General features: G+C 41.2%; 1 protein-coding gene across 10 annotated transcripts in view; it reads left to right on the plus strand.

Annotated features, from left to right (window-relative positions):
* Window positions 1-16470, plus strand: part of NPR2 (natriuretic peptide receptor 2) — a 49684-nt gene that overhangs the window by 1937 nt on the left and 31277 nt on the right. For 3 of the 10 annotated variants that reach the window (XM_082694741.1, XM_082694732.1, XM_082694742.1), the window contains exons 2-3: window positions 12577-12645; window positions 14727-14987. The exons of 3 other annotated variants lie outside the window; for them this stretch is intronic. The gene's annotated coding sequence lies outside the window, so the exon portion shown is untranslated. The remainder of the gene's footprint in view (window positions 1-12576; window positions 12646-14726; window positions 14988-16470) is intronic. 4 more of the 10 variants (XM_082694734.1, XM_082694733.1, XM_082694735.1 and 1 more) reach the window with 2 other exon arrangements.

Consider the following 16470-nt stretch of genomic DNA (forward strand, 5'->3'; position numbering starts at 1 on the left):
GGTATTTTATACTTGTCTCAGAAACGGACACTAATTCTGTCATTATCTTTATTGTTTATTTTATTTCGGGCCAAAGGCAATTCTAAGGAGCAGGATCTTTATGATTTATTTTAAAGATCTTTAAATCCTACAGTTGCCTTTGGCCCCAGACAAGAAAATCTGGGTCAGTTAATTAAAAAAAAGAAAATAATTTCCTACTTTGGACCCTGTTGCTTTCTCCTCTGCTGTTTTAGTCCCAGCCCTACCTTATTCCCAGTGGCTTTTGCCTTCATTCCTTCTTTGCTCTGCTGGGCATCTTTAGAGGAAAACTTCACACCAACTTCCTCTACCATAAATTCTATCCCTTCCCTCAACTCTGCACTTCTCTTTGCCAACATACACCACTACTTCTTCATTGATTTTTTTTTTTTTTTTTTTTTTTAAAGCCTACAGCCCTTTCTGGCTCTTTTCCATCTTTAACACTCTTGTTGAAATCTTCTTTTTTTCCACCTTTCTCTTTGGTAAGACCTTAGTTTTTTGTTGTTGTTGTTTGTTTGTTTTTTTAAAGGTTGGATTTCACTTATTCTGCATGATCTACTTCTGTCTTCCTTCCTCTCCTCTCACCTTTTTCTGATTCTGGACTGTTTGGAAAGCCTCTTATGCTTGCTTTCACCAAGCCTTCAACCTTCCCCTTATGATTAAGCTAGTCTTCCTCTAAGATGCTTATGTTTCCACTATTTTTCCTACAAGGATAAAAGTTTTCAAATTTATATCTACTTCTGTTTCTTCTTCCAGTATTTTGCATTCAGAAGCATGACATGGTCAACCGTAGAGTCCGTTGGATGACTCCACTGAAGCTTTTGTATGCTAGCCACTGAAGAGTGAATTTCACAATTTTGGCCCCAGATTCCTTAGTGTTGACCAAGAAAGGATGTTACCACATGCGTGTGCATGAATTCTCTCATGTACACATAAACACTAAAATGCACAGATAATGTAATAAGTCAGTACATGTATATGAATATATATTCAGTACGTTACATTATAATCAAGCCAAGTGCATTTTGGGGTGGAGGATGAAGATGGGTTAAGTTCATAGCTAGGATAGAATGTTAAGAGACCTCATCCTTTGGCATTCTCTGTTGAGAAGGTTGAAAGAAGCTGTTCCTATGCAGATGAGGAGATCACATGAAGGAGACTGAGTTTCAGGAGTTGAGAGAGATGATAAATAAGACCATGGGTGAACAGCAGGGGAATGGGATGAAGGGGCCAGAGTTCCAAGAACATTCAATTGCTATACTTAGCCTGGTGTTCTCTTTGGCAGAGAATAGAAAAGATCCTCTGGGGCGCCTGGGTGGCTCAGTGGGTTAAGCTGCTGCCTTTGGCTCAGGTCATGATCTCAGGGTCCTGGGATTGAGCCCCGCGTCAGGCTCTCTGCTCAGCAGGAAGCCTGCTTCCTCCTCTCTGCCTCTCTGCCTACTTGTGATCTCTCTCTGTTAAATAAATAAATAAAATCTTTAAAAAAAAAAAAAGAAAAGATCCTCTGGTTCTAGTACTGATTTCAACTGTGGTCAAGTTTCCATTAATAACCCATACTGAAGTTTTCCCACCTTGTCTCTGAACCATTGGTACCATTCTTAACAAGTTCGTGTAATTTTTTTTCTCCTTACAAATTACTACATTCATGATAGCCTGTACTACCAGTAATTAATCCCTAACTAACCACCATTAATGTTTGACTAAATTCCCTGTCCGCTTAAATGTTTTCATTGTTGGAGCGCCTGGGTGGCTTAGTGGGTTAAAGCCTCTGCCTTTGGCTCAGGTCATGATCCCAGGGTCCTGGGATCGAGCCCCACATCGAGCCCCGCATTGAGCCCCACATCGGGCTCTCTGCTCAGCAGGGAGCCTGCCTCCTCCTCTCTCTCTGCCTGTCTCTCTGCCTACTTGTGATCTCTGTCAGTCAAATAAATAAATTGTTCCTGCCTGCTCTATAGTCTACTTGTGGCAGTAGTGACTTTTAAAATTCTATTTATGATTCTCACTTTCATCTTATATGTAAATTGCTCTTTTCTTAAAATTATAGATTCAAAATTAGATACTTAGAAGGCATCCAGTTCTTTGTTAGTTCTAAAAGATGATCAAGTTGGTCTTTGCTTGACTGCTATTGAAACGGGTCACTTCCTTCTGTGGTCAGAGGCTGTCCCTTCTACTGTTATCTGGCTTTAGGTACTAGAGAGTTGTTAAACTGAAATCTGTCATGTGATGGCATCTCATTTCCCCCTTAATTCTGCTTTTTGAAACAACATGGGGAAAAAATCTACTTGTTTTTCAATGTGGCAGCTCTTTAAAGATTCGAAAGTGGTTCATTTTTTGTTAGCTATTTGTCTAAGCTTTTTTCTTTACTCTAGCACTGTCCAATAGAACTTTCTGTGGTGATGGAACTGTTCTCTGCCTGTCCTGCCTAATCCTTAGCCACTAGCCACATGTGGTTTTTGAGCACTTGAAATATAGCTAGTGTGACTGAGAAATGGAATTTTAAATTTTAGTTAATTTAAATTTAAATAGTGCCTTGAGGTGAATAACTTATGTTGGTACAGCTCTAAACTCTGGGAGTTAGTTTATTGTCATATGGCTGTCTTTTGGTTGCTCCAGAAATCTTATAGTCACTTCAAACATGGTAAAAATGTATGTAACTGGGCTCTTGATCTGCCTAAAGGCCAATCTTACATGTTGTCACAACTGAGAAAAAATGCAGACCCAATCCCCAAAGTAATGTCAGATTTTACTGAAGGTTCCTTAGAAGGGGTAGAAGATAAAGGCTATGTCTCATCTCTCGTACCCCAGAAGTAATGCTTTAAAAAAAAAAAAAAAATCCTCATTTAATTTCTCTTTCCCAAAGAGAAAGAGTCCTTAAAGTCCCTCTTCCTCAAGTTGCTACCAGATCTCTCCCTCATCTTTTCTCCTTTCCCCAAAACATCTTTTGTCCTCTTTGAGTCTTACTTTTCTTTTCTTTTTTTTTTTTTTTTTTTTTGAGCACCACCATCTTCTCCTTTGAGAAGAATTCTTAGGGGTGCCTGGGTGGCTCAGTCACGTGTCTGCCTTCCGCTCAGGTCATGATCCCAGGGACCTGGGCTTGAGGCCCAGATTGCGGGGGCTCCTTGCTCAGCAGGGAGCCTGCTTCTTCCCTCCCTGCCACTCCCCTGCTTGTGCTTGTTCTCTCTTAAATAAATAAGTAAATAAATAAAATCTTAACAACAACAAAAAAAATTCTTAGGTGTGCTCCTCTTTCTCCAACTTCCCTTTCATTATTTTATTTTATTATTATTATTATTATTTAAGATTTTATTTATTTATTTATTTATTTTTGTAAAGTTTCAGAAGACTTTGTCTTCTTCTTTTTTTTTTTTTTTAATTTATTTATTTGACAGAGAGATCACAAGTAGGCAGAGAGGCAGGCAGGCAGAGAGAGAGAGAGAGAGAGATAGGAGGAAGCAGGCTCCCTGCTGAGCAGAGAGCCCGATGCTGGGCTTGATCTCAGGACCCTGGGATCATGACCTGAGCTGAAGGCAGAGGCTTTAATCACTGAGCCACCCAGGTACCCCTATTTTATTTTTTTTTAAGATTTAAAAAAATACATATTTATTTGACACAGAAGCAAACGAGAGAGACAGAGAGCAAGCACAAGCAGTGAGAATGGCAGATAGAGAAGAAGCAAGCTCCCCGCTGAGAAGGGATCCCAATGTGGGGCTCAATCCCCAGATTGAGATCATGACCTGGGATCATGACCTGAGTTGAAGAAGGCAGTTGCTTAAGCGACTGAGCCAGTCACCACCCCCCACCCCCACCCTGCTGTCATTATGTCTGCTTGATAAAATCAAAGAACTTTTAAAGGATCAATTTCTTGGGGTGAAGGTGGAGGAGGAAATTAGGGCTAGAAGATCATAAAAAAAAATTTTTTTTCCTTTCTCACATAATTCCCAACCTCCTTCTAGGAGTCTTTTCATTTTCTTACCATTGTTTAAGAGTCTTTATTTAGCTTTCTTTTACAAAGGAATCTCTATTGTCTTTTTTCACTCCAGATCTATGTTTGATGTATCCTAAAGCTCCTTCTTTATAGTTCCTTTATCCATTTTCCTTTCCTTTTCTTTTTCTGCTTATATTATTTTTAATAGGTTTCTCTTTACCAATCCTCTACATGTAGAGAGAGGCTGCATCCATTGAGGGAGTGGCGTTCATTGCTCGCTGCTTTCACCCAGTGCCTCGTCCTTTCTTGATTTCCTTCTTGGCTCATCATTTTTCCCATACCTACCTCCCATCATTGTCTGTTCTAATTTTTGTTGATTTGTTTTTGTTTTTAAGTAGGCTCCATGCCCATTGTGGGGCTTGAACTCAGGACCCTGAGATCAAGAGTCACATGCTCTGCTGATTGAGCCAACCAGGTGCCCGTTTTGTCTGTTGTTCTAGTCTCCTTCTTACCTATATCTTTAATGACATTCACTGTTTTTTTTTTTAAAGTGATTTTTGGGGTCTCATTTTTTTTCCCAGGGGGCTTCACATAATTTTCTGTACTGTGACCAAAATTGTGTATATAGCATTGATTTCTGTGGATTGGGAATGGTGGTGCCGAGGAGCAGAATATCCACCACCACGGCACTGGGGTTTGGGCTAGGAGAGACTTTATTGTTTGGGGCCAGTCCTATGACCTGTGAGATGTTTAGGAGCATCCCTGACCTCCACTGTGATAACCAAAAATGTCTTCAGGCATTGCCAAAATGTCCCCTTGGAAGGCAAAATCAGCAACCCTCTCCCCATGTTGAGAACTACTGTACTAGAATATGGGCTTTCTGAAATTGATAGGTGGCTATACTTTTTCTCTTCGACTGCTGATTTGCTTGCTTAGCCTGAATTTTCAAAAGTGTGGTCTTTGTCTTATTTGGTAGGAGGTGGCTTCTTAAAATTGCAGGTTTCTGAGCTCATCCTAGACCTGTTGAATCAGAAACATTGGAAATTAAATCTGGAAATCTGATTTTTATAAGACACTACACCCTCTTCTTCCCTAACCAGGTAATTCTTATGCCCTAGGCTTGACCCTCCTGTGGCATAACTGCTGCATTACCCACATTTTTTTTCCTGCAGATCTCGCTGGTGCTCCAGCTTTGCTTCCGCTCTTGGCCCCAAGATGCCAACACAAATAAGGAGGCCTCAGGTTACCAGGACAACTGGAGCACAGGAAACTGTAAAGGTTCTACGCTCCTACAGGCATCATGGACTGTGGCTGCACTGGCTTGATTTCTCCTTAGGGGCTCAGTCATACTTTCTACTTCACGTCCTCAAATTCTCTAGACTGGCAGATGCTCAGGCCCAAGCGACAGACCCTGATTTTATAGATCTGGTGGTGGAATATGCAATGGGTGGCATGGAGAATGGTGAATGAAGCTTTCTTACTAACACTGATGATATTCTGTGTTGCCTTGGTGATAATTGAATTTTATATGGTGAGAATTATATTCCCTTGCGAGTTGATGACATTACAGGTTTTGGAGTCAGAGTGCTTAATTTATTTTTATTATTTGTAGTTGCCTCAGTGGACCTTGAGTCTTAGATCTTTTTGGATTCCTGGATAGATGTTTTCACAATTAGCTTTGGGTCAAAAGACTTAGCAATCTACTTCTGATAAACTGGGAGCAGCTAATGTTAAGCAAGAAAAGAATAGTTACCAGATAATGAGTTTGAATTCTATTTACATTTCACCATAAAACTAGTCATTTGTTTTAAGGAAGATCATCTGGTTTGATTAAGTCTTTAAAGCCCTGAATAAATGAAAATCTGCTTGCACACCTAAGCACTTAGATGCTTAGAAAATGTTGAATCTATCTAGAACTAGAGCAGGCCACCTCCATGGAGCTTCTTGGTGGGTTGGAGCAAAAGAGAATAAAAGGTGATAAGGCAGCCTTTATAGCTCTTTTCAAAAAGCTGAAGGATTCTCCTATGGAGGAGGGGCTAGATTTACTTGCTTTAGGTCCAGAAATTAGAATAAGCACCTTTATTTCAGATGACAGTGATAGAGTGACAAACTTCTACTATTAGTTGGTGAACCTCGAATTGGAATGAACTGATTGTTAGGCAGTGAACTATTTGTGACTGTATTGTTTACATGGAGGTTAGATTACTGCTTGCACAAGATTTTGGATGAGAGTTGGGACATTAAATTGAGTTTGGCCTGGAAGGAAAAGCAGGCAAATTTATTGGAGGGCAATTTACCCTTTCTGTTATATGATTCTGTGGCAACTATTAAAGTCATTACTGTTTTCCTAAGCACCTCTGCCAAGTTTACCCCCTTGAGTCATTGAATATTAGAGTTGGTAGTAGAATCTTTAGAAATTTCTCAAATGTTGTTCCCTAGTCCTCTGGAGATCACTCAAGAATGCCTCAGAGGTGGCTGAGAGAAATAAAATGAAGGCTAGCTAAGGCTCTGAGCTCTTGACCTATGCTCAGCCAGAACAATCTTGCCTTGTTTTTCCCCCAGAAAAAAAGGGTCCCATTGGGGGAAAAACTTGCAAAAGCCTAATATTCTAAGTTCTTCAAATTTCTGACAAAGAAACTGTGATATGGAGCAGGGAAGTGTCTCGCCAGAAGTCATACAGCTTGTAAATTTCAGAGTTGGAATTCAAATTGAACCCTTCTAATCCTAATCTTCTACTCTACTAGCCCAACTTCTTGTAATTCAGTACAAGTTTCTCTTCATTTCTCTGGCCCCACTGTAATCCAGAATTTTATTTTTTAGAACTGTCTTCTGTTAGTCCCTGAATTATTCTCCCTGCTCTCCAGTCTCCTCTTCTTCTGGTCTATGTTATATACATGGTTGCCATGTTATTCTTCTTGAAACATTGTCTTTATCATGGGATTTCCCTGCTTAAGAACCTTCTCTGGGGACGCCTGGGTGGCAGAGTCTGTTAAGCATCTGCCTTCAGCTCCACTCATGATCCCAGGATCCTGGGATCGAGTCCTGCATCAGGCTTCCTGCTCGTCTGGGAGGGAACCTGTTTCTCCCTCTGTCGGCTGCTCCTCCTGCTTGTGCACACACTCTCTCTCTCTCTGACAAATAAGGAGGGAGATTGAAGAACAGTGGGGGACAGTGGAGGAAGGGGGGCACTTAAAATAATTATTTCTCCACTGAGGAGAGCCTCACAGAGAAGGGAAACCTGAGGAAGCAGGCTTGGTGCTGACAGAGAAGGAACTACTTAACTGTCTTGCCGGATCCACTGCCAACCATTTCTTTACTTCTTGCATCACTCTGCTAAAGTGAAGTCCCAAGAGATTGTTTGATTGGCTAAGCTTGAATCAAAGGCCATCTATGGCTCTATCAGGATATAGAGAGAAAGGGTCTAGGAGAAGGAGCCCCCACCCGCACCCCGAGAAAGTCCTTGGTTTCAGTGAAGGGAGGGAAAACTTTTGGTTTTCCTCTCCCAACAAAGATGTATAGAGAACAGGAGAGTTAATTGCCTGAAATGACGGCAGAGTAGTCTTGGGAAGGGGGCACGGATGGTGGGAACTAGAAAGGACAAATGTCCACTGAATTCATCACCCCTCCTCTCAATTCTTTCTTACACTTCCATCCTAGAACTTTCTTTACTTTTGGCTTAACCCAAGTCCTCAGGTATAGTTTTAGCATTTACTTTGGAGACTAAGGTGCAGTGAGTTATGGGGATGAGGGAGAGAAGTGCAAGACAGCAGGTAGAAAGGGCAGTTGATGGGTTTTACTTTGTGTTCTGCCCTTCCTGTGTTTACATGAAAGCCTTTCCAGCATCCGGCCATTTAAAAAATGATCATAATAAACATTTGTAAGTCAAGTTACAAATAAAGACTATCCGTCTGGCTGCTTCTCTGATAGTGGAGCCATTCTTCCCCTGTGCCATAAAGAGGGTGGCCAGGGAGGCATTTCTGCTCATCTCGTGTGTGTGTGTGTGTGTGTGTGTGTGTGTGTTCCTGCTAACACATCAGATGATTCTCCATGTTCTTTGGAAGGTCCAGACTCCAGTCAGAGCATGTATTAGAAGTGTTTCGTTTTCCTACAGTGGGAATTCTTTACTTTTGAAGCATTCACTTCCTGATTTAAAAAAAAAAAAAAAGCTTTTTTTAAACTGTTACCATTGCTTAGACCTGATTTTTTGAAAATTCACTTAGGTTAGGGGCACCTGGGTAGCTCAGTTGTTTAAGTGTCTGATTCTTGGTTTTAGCTCAGGTCATGATCTTGAAGAAGTGGGATTGAGCCCCGCGTTGGGCTCTGCATTCAGTGCAGAGTCTGCTTCAGATTCTCTCCCCTTCCCTCATGCTCACTCTCAGTCTCTCTCAAATAAGTAAGTAAATAAATAAAATCCTTTTAAAAGATTGACTTGGTTGGGTTAATCACGAGAGGGTGTGCAAATTCACACTCTAACTTCTATGACTTGGGAAGCAAATTCCCTAATGCCTTCCATTTCCACTGGATAAAGAATCCATTTCTTTGGTATGTTGCGGAAGGCTGATGGATCAAGGATAATTCTATACTACCCATGGGCTGCTTAACTTCTGTAATGATTTGCTGGCCAGCCACTATAGGTAACAAAAAAGACTTATGTAACTCCTCAACTGTTGCAAAATAATTATTTTTTCAACTTTATGGAAATATAATATACAAACAAGATGATGTATATGTTTTAAGTGTACAATGTAGTGAGTTTTGACAATGCTTGCACCTATATAATCATCTTCCCAGGTTGTAGAAATTTCTATTACCCCCTACAAACACAAATTCTCTTGTTATTCTTTCTAGTTTCTCATCCCCCCGTCCCAAATATTTGCTGATCAGATTTCTATTATTGCAAATGAGTACCATCTATTGTAGAGCTTCATATAAATGGAATCATACAGTGTGTATCGTGTTCTTGGCTTCTCTAAGTCAGCATTATGTTTTTCATATTCATTCATGTTTTTGTGTATATAAGTAGTCTATCCCTTTTTATTGCTAAGCTGTATTTCATTGTTGGATACGCCACAATTACTTCCCCAAAGATTAATGGTACTGAATTTATCCAATCATCTTCTGATGGACATTTAGGTGGTTTTCCACTTTTTGGAAGCTGCTTGAACATTCACGTACTAGTCTTTTTGTAGACATATGTTTACATTGTTCTTGGATAAATACTTAGGAGTGAAATCTTAGATCTTGTGGTAAGTGAATGTTTATCCTAATGTCGGAGAAAAGTGCCAAACTGTTTTCCAAAATGCCTGTACATGTTACACTTCTCAGCATTGGTGAGAGTTCCGGTCACTCTGCATCCCCGTCAGCACTCAGTATTGTCAGTTTTTAAAATCATTCTAGTAGGTGTATAGTGATATCTCATTGTGGCTTTAATTTGCATTTCCCCAGTGATTAATGGTACTGAGCGTCTTTTCATGTGCTTATTCACCAATATCTCTTATTGGGTGAATGAAGAATTATACCCATCACAGAGCTGGGCCACAATTGCAGACTAAGCAGCAAAGACAAAAGAACGTTGCACTGGAGATCTGGGAACCCAGAGGACCACTTGCTCAAGGAGTCCAACTTCTTGCTGCTACAAAGTCCCTTTCCCCTCATACAACTAGATCCATTCCAGACAGAAAAGCAGGGGAGAGATGGCTCTCTAAGAGACTGAGCAACTTTGATTCAAGAGAGTCGAGCAGTCCTTACAGACTTTAAATGATCAGATCTGACCTTGTTAAACTGGTTGGGAACTTCCGAAGGATGTGGTATCAGCAACTGTGAAGATGTACAAGACCTTCATGTGAGTAAAGGGTACCAGTCAGCTCATCCACCAGCTTTGATAAGGTAAGGCAGGACTGAATGTGGAATGATGCAGGCCTGTGCGCTTGCGGCCAAGAGGGGCTGATTAGACCCATCTAGGTAGGCTAGGATAGATGTCAGAGGTGTCGGCTTGAGTTTCTCTATCTCCTTCTCCCCTACTCACACAAGTGCACTCTCTCTCTCTCTAAAATGAATGTTTAAAGAAGTATCTATGTTTATATGGTGACTTTAATGATTTTGAGGTGATCATGTGGAAGTAAGGGAACAGATCACAGAGCACCTTGAAATCCACGATAAGTTGTTTGTAGTTCATCCCATAAAGGGGAGGCCAGTCTAGGGTTGTACACAGAAGAGTGAGTTGTCAGTGCTGCATTTTGGCTGTTTTATAGACAGATGAGAGAGGATCAACACTAGACTCTAGGAGACAAGTTAAAGGGCAGTTATATTGGTTCGGGTGAAGGATGGTGGTGGTTTTCTCTGTGTAGGGTAGAGCAGTGGAGAAGTGGATGGTTTTGAGAGAATATTTTGGAGGTCTAGCCAGCAAGACTTAGATGTGAACAGTGAGGGAGATGAGAATTCAAGGATGACTTTGAGGTTTTGGCTTGAGCATGTAGGTGGATGATGGTGCCAGTTACCAGTAAGAGAACTTCAGGGTGTTAAGATACTTTGGGGGAAAATCATGTGTCTGATTTTGGACATTGGGTTTGAAGTGCTTGCAAGTCCATCAAGTGAAGAGATCCAGTAGACAATTGGATATATTAATGTAGAGCTGACCGAATCCATTCTTGGCACGTGGAGATAGTTATTGGAGTTATGCATGGGTGTAGATAGAATTATTGAGAGTTGAGTGGAGAAAAAAGAAAATTTAGAATAAAGCCTTCAGGAATACCAATGAACCCGAGGGACAGGTAGTGAAGGAAAAGCCAGTAAGAGACTGAGAGAGAGCTGCCAGGTAGTTGGAAGAAACCTATGGTATGGTGGTGTCACAGAAGTTGTCCCATTACAGTCTATTGTAGAGAAATGTCAGAGTGTTTGGCTGGACTTCTGGTGCTGCTGAAGTTACCTGTAATATCTGATAGGGTGGGTGGGCTACAGAGGATCAGAGGAGTAGACCCAGAATTCACCGTCATGTTAAGTGTCTCCCTAATAACATGGCAGCCTTCTGCCTGTCAAATCTGAAGCAACCTAAATTCCAGGAGGTAGCAGGGGGTCAGAGGAAGGAGAAGGCTCCCACACAGCTGTATTACCTTCAAAGCTCCACCTTTAACCTGGTTAGGTTCAGCAGGATCCAGGGGAATCCCAGTCTATTGTCCTGAACCATCCCACAAATTTTGTTACAACCTTACCACTTCCCCAAAGCTGATCCTCACCCTCTTTTCCATCTTTGCAATTCTGATTCTGGTGCCTAATTCATTTTCCATGGTTCTTGGTCTTTGTTTTGGTTACTTTCTGAGTAATAACTTCCATATATACATACTTATTTTTTTAATGATTTTTATTTATTTATTAGAGAGTGAGTGAGAGAGCAAGTGAGGGAGCATGAGCATGAGCAAGGGGGGAGGGAGAGGGAGAAGCAGACTCCCTGCTGAGGGGGAAGCCTGATGGGTTGATCCAGCACTCTGGGATTGTGACCTGAGCCAAAGGCAGCCGCTTCACTGCCAGGAGCCCCACCATATATACATACTTCTAATAACCCTTCTGCATGGCTAGCAAGCCCCAGACTCTGCCTCTTTACCTACCGCCCCAATAAGCACTTACCACAGAGGAGGGCCCAGGACTGTAGATATTCAGAGGTGTTAGTGGCTCGGACCCTTAGAAGTGTTGTTTTCTTCAACCATCTCCTTTTCTCCTATTTTGCTTGTCTGAAGCTTATTTATTAGATAGATGTTAAAGGCTGTTTCTACCCTTCAGTGAGTCTTGGCTTTTATTGCTATTCTGAGCTACTATCTGGGCCTAGTCTTGCTCATGGCCGTAAGGGTTTTGATGACCTTTCCTATGGAATAATATTCTGTGGAGCTTTCTACCACGTGCTTGCTTTCCTGCTGGGATTAGGCAAAAATTAATAAAAAGTTCTATCTTCCTGTTCCAAAAGTCTTTTACACTCTTTGTTCTGTATATTGGGTCAGGAATGCCTATAGCCCTTAACTTATTTCAGGACCTATGAGTAATATACCATAGGTCTAAATAATACATTTGCATGCTCCCTGTAGCCTGCAGTTTCATATAGGAGAAACTTAAGTGCAGAAATCTGATTGGAGGGGCAGCTGGGTGGTTCAGTTGTTAAGCATCTGCCTTTCAGCTCAGGTCATGATCCTGCTGGGCTCCCTGCTCAGCAGGAAGCTGCTTCTCCCTCTGCCTGCCACTCCCTCTGCTTGTGTACTCTCTCTCCCTGTCTCTCTCTCTGTTAAATAAATAAATAAAATCTTAAAAAGAAAAAAAAAAGAAATTTGATCGGAGTGGGAGAGAGGCAGTTAGAAAGTCTTTCTTGAAGCTGAGTCCACAAGAGTAATGTGATTGGCTGACTAGGACTGACTACCAGCAAAATAATAAAACAAAGATGTGATTAATAAAAATATGTGCTTTCTTCATTTAAGTGAGTTTTATAAATGTAGAATCTAGAGCCTTAAAAAAATCTTCTATTGGTCAATGAACTCACTTACTTAGTTTATTCCTTCCCCCAAACAAGGTATACCATTACCTGAGAATTTCACACATGTGCTTTGCTGACTTTTCTTCTATTTATGTATTTTTATTTGGTTTACTTTATGAAGAGGGGAAGGAATTTATTGCCACTGATGCCAACAACTCGTCCTTAGATCCTCCAAGCAATCTTTTCCTTGGTGAGTTGCATAAAATTCTAATCATTACTGTTGCACAATAATGGAATACCTTTTATATGTAGCACTAACAGCACACATGCCCACACCCAGTGAAACAAGGTCATGTTCCACCAGAAATTATCTACGTTGAGGTGACAGGTGATGATGCCATGACTGCAGGTGAACTCACCAAGGAAATGAGCATGGAAAAAAGAATGCAGAAAGCTGAGGACCAGGGTAAGGGGGGAGGAGGTTGGGGGAAGCTCACAGTGCAGAGGAGGATGAGGACCTTTGCTCCAGTAAGAGATTAGTGGATACTGAGATGAGAGGGTAACTAGGCAAATGAGCTGTGTTGGAAGTCTTGAGGGTTTCAAGAACTAGGTGGTGGTTAACAATGGCAAATGCGATTGAAATATAAACAGAGGAACTTACTGTCATGTGTAAACCAGGAACATCTCTGTGTTCTTTCTCATCTAAATCATTTATAAAAATTTTACGCTAGATTATTCAGCAAGTATTTATTGAGCTGTACACTAAATAAAAATGTTACACTAGATTATTCAATAAGTATTTATTGAGCTGCACACTAACTGTTTTGCAGTTATATGAAAGAAGCATCAAGTGTTTTAAATAAATATACTGGTTATTTATATATAAAAACTCGCATCAGTTTTATCTGGTATATTTGTTAAATGAAAACTACAGACCTATTTCAGTGAGATTAAAAAAAAACCTTTCGGGGGCACCTGAGTGCGTCAGTCAGTTAAGTGTCTGACTCTTGATTTCCGCTGAGGTCATGATCTCAGGGTCATGCAATTGAGCCCCACATTGCCCATGCTGGGCATGGAGCTTGCTTACGATTTTCTCTCTCCCTCTACCCCGACTCTCTCTCTCCCTTAAAAAAAAAAAAAAAAAAAAAAAAGTACTTTTCTTAAAATCTTTTGGTATCCTTTATCTCTGATGCCTTTTTAAAGAATCCCGTAATTTTTTTTTGTTGTAAGAGTAATATATATCATTGAAAATGGAGTTACATAAGGGCACCTGAGTGGCTCAGTCAGTAGAGCATGTGACTTTTGATCTTAGGGTAATGAGTTCAAGCCCCACATTGGCTGTGGAGCCTACTTTAAAAAAAAGAAAAAGAAAAAAGAAGGGGGCACCTGGGTGGCTGAGTCAGTTGGCATTGGAGTCTTGGTTTCAGCTTGGGTCATGATCTTGTGGTTGTGGGATTGAGCCCCAGGTTGGGCTCTGCACTCAGCATGGATACTGCTTTAGATTCTTTCTGCCTCTCCCTCTCCCTCCCACTCACTCACTCTCAAATAAATAAATAAACAAATCTTTTAAAATAAAATAAAATAAGAATGAAAAATTATCCTCATTATTGAAGTTGTACCAGATTGTTCTCCCACTGGCTATGTATGAGAGTACCATTTTCCTGCACACTTGCTAAAATTAGGTATTATTACTAGAAATCTTTTCTATAGGTAAAAATAAAGTAGTCCTTCATTGTTATTTCAATTTTTTAGCCACTATAATATACATATATATATATATATACACACACAATATATATACTTACATATATATATATATATATATAATCCCAGTTGTGTCACTTAATGGGTAGCCTTGGGCAATTGGTTAACGTCTCTAACAATCTCAAGCTTCACTATAATAGTACCTGTCTTAGAGGATTGTTAGGCAGATTAAATGAGGTACTAGATGTGAAGTTCATGGCCCAGTAGTTGGCATACGGCACAAAATAAGTATTAGCAATAATTATTGGTGAGACTGATTTTCTTGTGTGATTCTTAAGCTGCAAGGAGCATCAAAAGTGGAATTGCAGGAACCTTTTTTATTTTATTTTAAAAAATATTTTGGGGGTACCTGCGTGGCTCAGTCGTTAAGCATCTGTCTTCGGCTCAGGTCATAATCCCAGGGTCCTAGGACTGAGCCCTGCATTGGGCACCCTGCTAGGCAGGAGGCCTGTTTCTCCCTCTCCCTCTGCCCCTGTTTGTGTTCCCTCTCCTGCTGTCTGTCTCACTCTCTGTCAAATAAATAATAAAATCTTAAAAATAAAATGAAATATTTTATTTTTATTTTAGAGAGAGAAAGAGCATGCAAATGGGAGGAGCAGAAGGAGAGGGTTAGTGGGATAATCTCCAGCAGACTCCACGCCAAAAGCAGAGCCCAGTGCAAGGCTTGATCCCCAGACCCTGAGATCGTGACCTGAGCCAAAAGCAAGAGTCAGCTGCTCAACTGACTGAGCCCCCCAGACCGCCCCTCAGGAACAGTTTTTAAAGACATCTTCTTAGGAGAAATCATCTAGACTCTGAAGGATAGTGTTCTTCCTGTCAACAAATACGGTAAGTGCTAAGGGGATCCAAAGATGAATAAAACATGTCTTCTGTTTTCGAGTAGCTTACTGCCTAGCAGGAGGAATGAAATATACCCATACTGTTCTATGAGGCCAGACACGAAAGCCTCCATGAAAGAGAGGCAGATAAAACACTGTGAAGGTTCAAATAAGACAGTTCTCCACAGAAGGCAGCACTTGAACTGGACCTTGAAGTGTTAAACTTGAATATGCAAAATATGTGATGGGAGTCGGGAGGGTATTCTTGGCAGAAGGAATCACCTGAGGAAGAAAACAAGTAAAGCTGGAGATCGTGATGCAGGCATTACCAAACCTCTGGCGCTAGCTAAAATCGTGAAAGTGGGTCAATATGTAATTGCATAGTCACAGACTTGGACATGCAGAGATTTTAACTTTTGTTTTCAGAGCTGATGTCCCCCCCCACCCCCTACACACTAATAGAGGAAAACTTAGTATTGTATCTTTCTGGTATATTTGGTTCAATTCAGTGGTGTGTGTGTGTGTGTGTGTGTGTGCGTGCACGTGCACGCCTGTGCATGTGGAAACTAAGATTCATGATTTACAACTCCCAGTCCAATTCAAAGCTCCATCTCTGGGCTTTATGCCTGTTCCCTGCCTATTTCGTTCTCTCTGTCAGAACTTGTACACAGCCAGGTCCTTATAGGGGAGGCTTATACCCTTGTTATTGGTCTCATCTAGTTGTTTCCTCTCTGCAGTAGCTTGTCATGCCTTCCCCTCCCCCATGGTCGGTTCTAAGAAGATGATGGCCAGTGGCGGTTTTGATGGATGGTGGTTTTGTTGGATGGTGCTTTAGCTTTTTCCATATATGGATAACCGTTTGGAAACACATCCACTGTAACCCTTATACCAGCAGGTGACCCCTGCACATCCTCTTGCTCTTTCACAGATCCTTTGTTGGCACACCAACTCCATCTGGGCCCATGTGAGCTTCAGAGTCCCTTTTCTCTACTCCTGGGCCCTCAGGCGATGCAGCCTCCAACCCCCTGCATGCCCATAGAAACATGTAATGAGCCATCCTTGAGAAACTGACCACTGGAGCTGTGGACAAGGCAAGCTGCACGGACTCATCACTGGACGACCCAATGGGCAGACTAAGTGTGTGTGCCTAGGGCTATCAGATAGATTTAGAGGATAAGATCTGATGTATTTTTTTTTTAAAGAAGATTTTATTTATTTATTTGACAGACAGAGATCACAAGTAGGCAGAGAGACAGGCAGAGAGAGAGGAAGGGAAGCAGGCTCCCAGCCAAGCAGAGAGCCCGATGCGGGGCAATCCCAGGATCCTGGGATCATGACCTGAGACGAAGGCAGAGGCTTTAACCCACTGAGCCACCCAGGCACCCAGATCTGATGTATTTTTTAAAATGTGAAAGTAATTACTTTGTTAAAAACCAATTTGTTATACTTCTTTACACTTAAGGATTGATTTTATTTGTTTTGGTGGGGGCGTG

This window comes from Mustela nivalis, assembly GCF_964662115.1.
Source record: "Mustela nivalis genome assembly, chromosome: 13".
In the NCBI taxonomy this organism is placed as follows: Eukaryota; Metazoa; Chordata; class Mammalia; order Carnivora; family Mustelidae; genus Mustela; species Mustela nivalis.